This window comes from Carassius auratus, chromosome 8 (genome assembly GCF_003368295.1).
Source record: "Carassius auratus strain Wakin chromosome 8, ASM336829v1, whole genome shotgun sequence".
Classification (NCBI taxonomy): domain Eukaryota; kingdom Metazoa; phylum Chordata; class Actinopteri; order Cypriniformes; family Cyprinidae; genus Carassius; species Carassius auratus.
This window is the reverse complement of record NC_039250.1, coordinates 1,374,432-1,381,120: the sequence shown is the minus strand read 5'-3', so window position 1 is coordinate 1,381,120 and position 6,689 is coordinate 1,374,432. Positions and strand designations below refer to the sequence as shown.

Below are 6,689 nucleotides of genomic sequence, written 5' to 3'. Positions count from 1 at the left end.
TGGTCTGCGATAATATCATTGTTGTTTTAACAATGTGCGCGCGCATTTACAGTGCGTTCTTTCACTGTGTGATTCAGTCTTGTAAAGCGCATTTAGAATGATCACAAAATTGAAGATAAAGGGGCAGAAATTTACATATTTATATAATTTCATATATTAAATCAAAATCACACAAAGAATTATGTCTTTTCCTCCAAAAATCATATATACACTGTAAAAAATGATTGCGCCAATTAGTTATCATAACTTAACATTTCGAGTTAAGTTAACTTATTTGGATTGAACTTATTGAGATGACTCAAATATTTAAGTTTTTCTTGGCTTAATTTATCAGACTTAAAATAATGAGTCAACTGAACTTAGATATATCAGTTAACATAGCTGCTTCCAATATTTGAGCTTTAAATACAAATACGTGCAAATGGAAACTAATATTAACTAATATTTGATATCGATACATTTTAAAATTGTATTTGTCAACTTTTTATTTTATTTATTGTTATTATTTTTTATGCATTTACTTTATATATTTCTATGCTTGCCATTGATAATATAATGTCCATAAACCGCAAAATGTAAATATCAATGTAATCTTTAAGCTATTTTAAGATTAAAATGTATGACTTTCTATATATATAATTTTCGGATGACCTCAGAGGATGAAAGTCTTTCTGCAGCAACGCCATTTTCTCACTTTAACAATGCTTGTTCTAGTCTGCAGGATCTAAAACCTTCCTCTTTTAAAGTTAAAATCGGTTTTGCAAACAGGCAACCTGTTTATTTGGTTTTAATTGAACTACAGACCATCATCTTGATTAATTTGAGGTAATTAATGCCAAATATCTGTGAATTTATGTAAAATGTTAATAGATAATAGATTTGAATATTGATCGACATAAATATTCTGAACGTTTATGTACGCGCTTCTAATATATGATTTTAATAAATTTAAAGATAATAATCCAACAACAACCACCGCCTTATTTCAGTTTTGCATGAATTCATGTGACCATTATAAGACAAATAATGCAACTTTCATATTTAAAATGTAATACTGTATGTGGAAATTAGATCAAATTTATTGTATCATTGATTAGAAGAAAAAAAAAAGAATTTAAATTATTTTTCCTGAATGAGCCAGAAGAGTCGTTCTGCAGCACCGCCATTTTCTCATTTTATGTTGTGATGTTCTTGCTGGAGTTTCTCCTCAAACAACGTTAACGTTACCCGAGTCGTTTAACCGTCGAATTTGTTTTGGCAGACAGTACAAACCAGATTTTCATCGTGTTAACTGAGCCGTGGACCTTCATATTGGTCAGTGTAAGGTGAGTATGTTAAGTTACTCCAAAATCTGTTTAATATGTAACGTTATCATCTTTTATAATTGTGAATACCAGAACGGTACGTTTTATATTGGATTACGTTACATGAAATAGATTTATAAGATTTTTAATTATTTTGAGTGCTTCTGTACTCACTTCTAAGATGTTGTTTTAATTAACTGTAATCAACTATCTGTAGTATAAACAACGCCTTAAACAGTTTCGCGCTCAAAAATTATTTGAACTTTGTAAGCCAGTCATGGGACGTTAACGCTTTTCATATTGAAAATGTAATACTCCTTGGCAAAATCTTCTTCTTCTTCTTTGTGCTTATTTGGCGGTTCGCATTCTTAAACAGTGGCAAAATAATTCCCTTTCAAACATTTCTTCCTGTCGTTAGAAATTTAATTAATTAATAAAAAAAAAAGATATATATGACGTCAGAAGATGAACGTCTGTTTTCAGCCATCGCCATTTTCTCACGTTTACCCTTCCATGTGCTTGCTCCAATCTTGAGTTTTTCCCTCGATTGTCAACGGCGTTTATCTGTTAAGTTAGTCTTTTAGAGTTAGCAGAAACCTGCTTTTAAATGTATTAACTGAATCTTCGAGCTTCATCCTGACCAGTTTTGGGTGAGTAGGCCAACTAACGTAGTCCTAATGTTACACATTTTAATGAAAATTATCTGTAAGCCATTTAACGCCTTACATATACCAATCGGTAATTTGGGGGAAGATTTTTTTTTTTTTTCGTTTAAATAAGTTAAATTCATTAGAGACAAATAATAGGAACAATATTAAAAGATAGAATAGAAAAGATATTTTTTTTATTATTATTATTATTATTTTTATACAGACGATGAACTAAAAATGCACCTGCAACGTCTGATATTTCCTCAATTTAACGCGGCAGCCTCACTATATGTTTTGGTAATTCGTGTGTGCTTGTCTTGGCTCTGGGGATTGTTTATCTGTTAAGTGCAGTTTAAGGTGAGTAATAAAATGTTAACGAAGGCCTAGGCGATAAACAGCATTTATATAAAAAGGGCGATATGACTTCATCAATAACTGTGTCCACACCGCCACCGTCGAGAGCGTCAAAGTGGCCGGAAGTCATTCATTTTCAATGTGAGCCGGCGTCGGGCAGCGACGAGTAGCGACTTGGTAAATATAAATTTATGCACAATGCTTGAAGTGTTCCCTTAATGATTGGTCTTCAGGCGAGCACGTTAGAGAATCCCATGGGTGGGGCGAGGCGCAACGCGCAGGAACTGTTCAGAAAAGCACTAAGCATAGTGCAAAATACTATGGTTTCAAGACGTGCTTTTGGGACATGAGGGATTTACAGAAATTGTCATGCCAACTTGCTAGACTGTGCAAAAGATGTGAGACGCAAGTGTAACGGTTAAACACTTCAATCTAGTGCATGTTTGCCTAGAACTCTGCTACATTTCCACGTTTTTTCTTGTGAGCCATTACTTTAGAATCTTTGCTAAACAAACATACAGTCCGTTACTTAATGTCCATGTGAAAACACAATTTAAGTATGTTCTGCATGCAACACAAGCTTACTGCTAACTAATGTTTGCATTTGGCACACATGTACAATGAACTGTAAGGCCCATTCCGAAACAGTTCGAAATTAATGTGTACCTTTAGACCCCTATGTCTTAAGTTCTTTAGTCACAATAGTCTTTCTGAAGCTAAAATACTTTAGAATTATTGTTTATACATTTGTCGCATTTACAAATTGGTCACTGCCTCCACTTTAAGGGCATTATATTATTGTTAGTTATATAAATGCAGTTATTCAATGCCATTGCTATTAATTTATGTAGCACATACATATATTAGTTTATGAAATGCTAAAAAAGTAAATGTCATGTCTTTTAACAGATTGAAGCAGAGTTCACTCGCTTAACATCTAAGGACCTCATGAAGTCTTTTCTCTCAGGGTTGGATCAGTATGTAACCAGGTTCCTTCAGATGTTTAGAGCCAAGTTGAGCAGCATTTTCAGAACTGAAAAGTCTTCTATGCAAGATTGACCGTGATGTGAGTATTTTAGTTGTGTGCTTCAAATTAAAATGTGTTTGGGTTATTTAAGTTTGGATCTATAGAGTCACGCATCAACTAACATGTCATTTTCTGTCCACTGTTCCTTTCCCTTTTCTCTCCATCATCATATGACCCAAAATGTGTCCAAATATCAGCTTTTAAGGCTGTGCACAGGCTCCTACTCTTCTTCTGCCTATGTATGTACAGTTTACTTAAAATAACAGATTTTTAAAAATGTGATCTTTAGTGTTGTGCATTGCTGCAATTTTTTTTTTCACATCAGTGACGTGCTGCATCATGTAAACTTTGAGTTAAATCGAAGTTTACATATAACATGGGGGAAATAATTGAACATGTCAACTTTTTTTAATTTTATTTTTATTAAACCGTTAATTAATTCAACAGTTTAATTAAACAGCAATTGACATGCAATTGGTAACAACTGAAGAAATTTACACTTACAAAGAAATCATATTATAGTTCATAAAGTTATGTGTAATGAAATGACAAAAGAAAAAAACTATGTATTTAATCTGCATAGTTATAGTGATAATAAATGTTTTTCTTAAATACACTTTGGCAACAATTAACAGCACCATTTTATTCAATAATTATTAATTTGTTACAAAATGTTTATTTAACATTGCACCACCAGCACCCCGCATTTTTTTTTTTCATGGGCTACATGCCAGCAGGTGCTTCAGCACCCCTGCTTTCCACTATAATGGTTATAAAGCAGTTACATTGTCAGCCTTGCCCTAAATCAATCTAATCATTTTTTTCTTTTATTTAAGAATTCCATGTCAATGAAAAGGGCCGTTGTTCTTCAAGGCCTTCCACATTACCTCGGCGAGGATCCATCAGATTTCTTCAAGTCAGCTGAGGTAGACTTGCATGTTAATATTATACCTTTGCTTAAAATAATGTTCTGTGTATGTTTAATCAGGACCCTGTCTATGAAATGTATTATAGTTTTGTAATGTAATTATGAGATAAATGCCAAAGTTGAATTTCAGCTATTAATTTCACTGTGATTTCAGGCCTTCGTCAGTATTAAAGATATCAGGGTTATATTTTCATAGAATCTTTGGACATTTATGTAGGATGATTTGATGTAGATAACGGTAAAATACAAACAAGACCGAGTCTCAGAATTAAGATATTTTCATTACATAAGTTTTGGCTAAAAATTGTGTTATATACTTTCAATAAAATAACTGACATTCTCAGTAAATGTTTTAATATACTTGCTGTAGGAAACTGACATTGAAGACGGTGTGATGGTGGGAATGGATGTGGGCATTCTCATAATGCCTGATGGAGATGATGCCTTTGACTACTACGTGGTAGTGGAGGAACAAGTTGTCCTGAGTGATGCCAAAGACCTCCCTCATGCTGTGGCTCAACTAGTCGTACTGATTTTTGCGCTTAACATTGATTATCCCAAAAAACTACGCTACACATTTGAGGTAATTCAGAAGATTTTAATTGACCTTGGAGGTGATCACTGTTCCTTGACGGTGCATGGACTGAAAAATAGACTCTTTCGCAAAACTGTTTAGCATTTTAACTGAAAGGTATACGTTCCTTTCAACATTTCAAAGAATGTTAAATGATTTTTTTTCTTAATGTGGTTCTTTATGCAGTGACAATTTATGTAACTTAAAGGGTTAGTTCACCCAAATAAAAAATTTATGTAATTAATAACTCACCCTCATGTCGTTCCAAACCCGTGAGACCTCAGTTTATCTTCGGAACACAGTTTAAGATGTTTTAGATTTAGTCCGAGAGCTCTCAGTCCCTCCATTGAAGCTGTGTGTACAGTCTACTGTCCATGTCCAGAAAGGTAAGAAAAATATCATCCGTTTCTGTTGTGAGAGAGTTCAAAACAAAGCAGTGTGTATATCCGGTTCGCGAACAAATCATTCGATGTAACCGGATCTTTTTGAACCAATTCACCAAATCGTTTTAAACAGTTTGCGTCTCCTATACGCATTAATCCACAAATGACTTAAGCTATCAACTTTGTTAACGTGTTAATTCATTTACTCAAACAGTACACTGACTGAACTGCTGTGAAGAGAGAACTGAAGATGAACACCGAGCCGAGCCAGATAACGAACAATAGACTGACTCGTTCACGAGTGAAGAACCGGTTGCATCAGTTTTCGGATCACCAGTAGTTCTTTCATACAGTTCAATTCAATAAACCGGTTGAAGAAAATTGTTCACCGGTTCTTTTGCGCTCGACGTAATGCCGTCATTGGCGATGATTGCACTTGATTCAAGCCTTCGGTTTACCCGCGCTCATAAAATTAGCACAGAATCAGTTTAGAATCAATGAATTGGTTCAAAAAGATCCGGTTACATCGAATGATTCGTTCGCAAACCGGATATGACAAACTGCTTTGTTTTGAACTCTCTCTCTCACACAGACACGGAAGAGAAGACAATGCTGAATAAAGTCGTCGTTTTTGCTATTTTTGGACCAAAATGTATTTTCGATGCTAACTGACCCTCTGATGTCACATGGACTACTTTGATGATGTTTTTCTTACCTTTCTGGACATGGACAGTAGACCGTACACACAGCTTTAATGGAGGGACTGAGAGCTCTCGGACTAAATCTAAAATATCTTAAACTGTGTTACAAAGATAAACAGATGTCTTACTGGTTTGGAACAACATGAGGGTAAGTTATTAATTACATAAATTTGCTATTTGGGTGAACTAACCCTTTATTATAAAAATATCTTGTTTGAATTTAGACACTTGTTTTGTTTATACAGTATTGTTAATGTACATTACTGTATGTTTGTGCAGTACATCTGTTTTATGCAGTACAGCACTATGCTTAATACTGTGTCATTCATGCAGAGCATTACGCTGTATTTTATGCTTTTTTTGTTTATGCAGTACATCACTGTATGTTTAAAGTAACAGTTTATAAACTGGTTTTAATTGAAAAATAAAATCCAAGTGATTTATCCTCCACTAAGACAACTTGTCATTTTAAATGTTAAGCACTTTAGTCTATTCAGCTTTTCATAGTTAAGACAACTTCACAATTCAAGTCCACTAAACTTATGTTCATTGCACTTGTATTATAAAGTCCTATCAGCTTTATTCTTAGTTAAGGCAACTTTACAATTTAAGTTCAGATAACTTAAATTATGTCTATTGCACTTGTTTTTTTAAGTCATGTCAACTAAATCGTAAGTAAAGACAACTTCTCAATTTAAGTTCAGGCAACTTAAATGATGTTTATTGCACTTGTTTTTTTAAGTCATGTCAACTAAATCGTAAGTAAAG

General features: G+C 33.7%; 1 long non-coding RNA gene across 1 annotated transcript; it reads left to right on the top strand.

Moving 5' to 3' along the window:
- The first annotated feature begins 1,394 nt into the window (after nt 1–1,394).
- On the top strand, nt 1,395–5,121 carry LOC113106921 (uncharacterized). The gene is made up of 4 exons (XR_003292595.1): nt 1,395–1,954; nt 3,218–3,374; nt 4,172–4,261; nt 4,634–5,121. It is a non-coding gene; the product is annotated as an uncharacterized LOC113106921 (long non-coding RNA).
- The last annotated feature ends 1,568 nt before the right edge of the window (nt 5,122–6,689 follow it).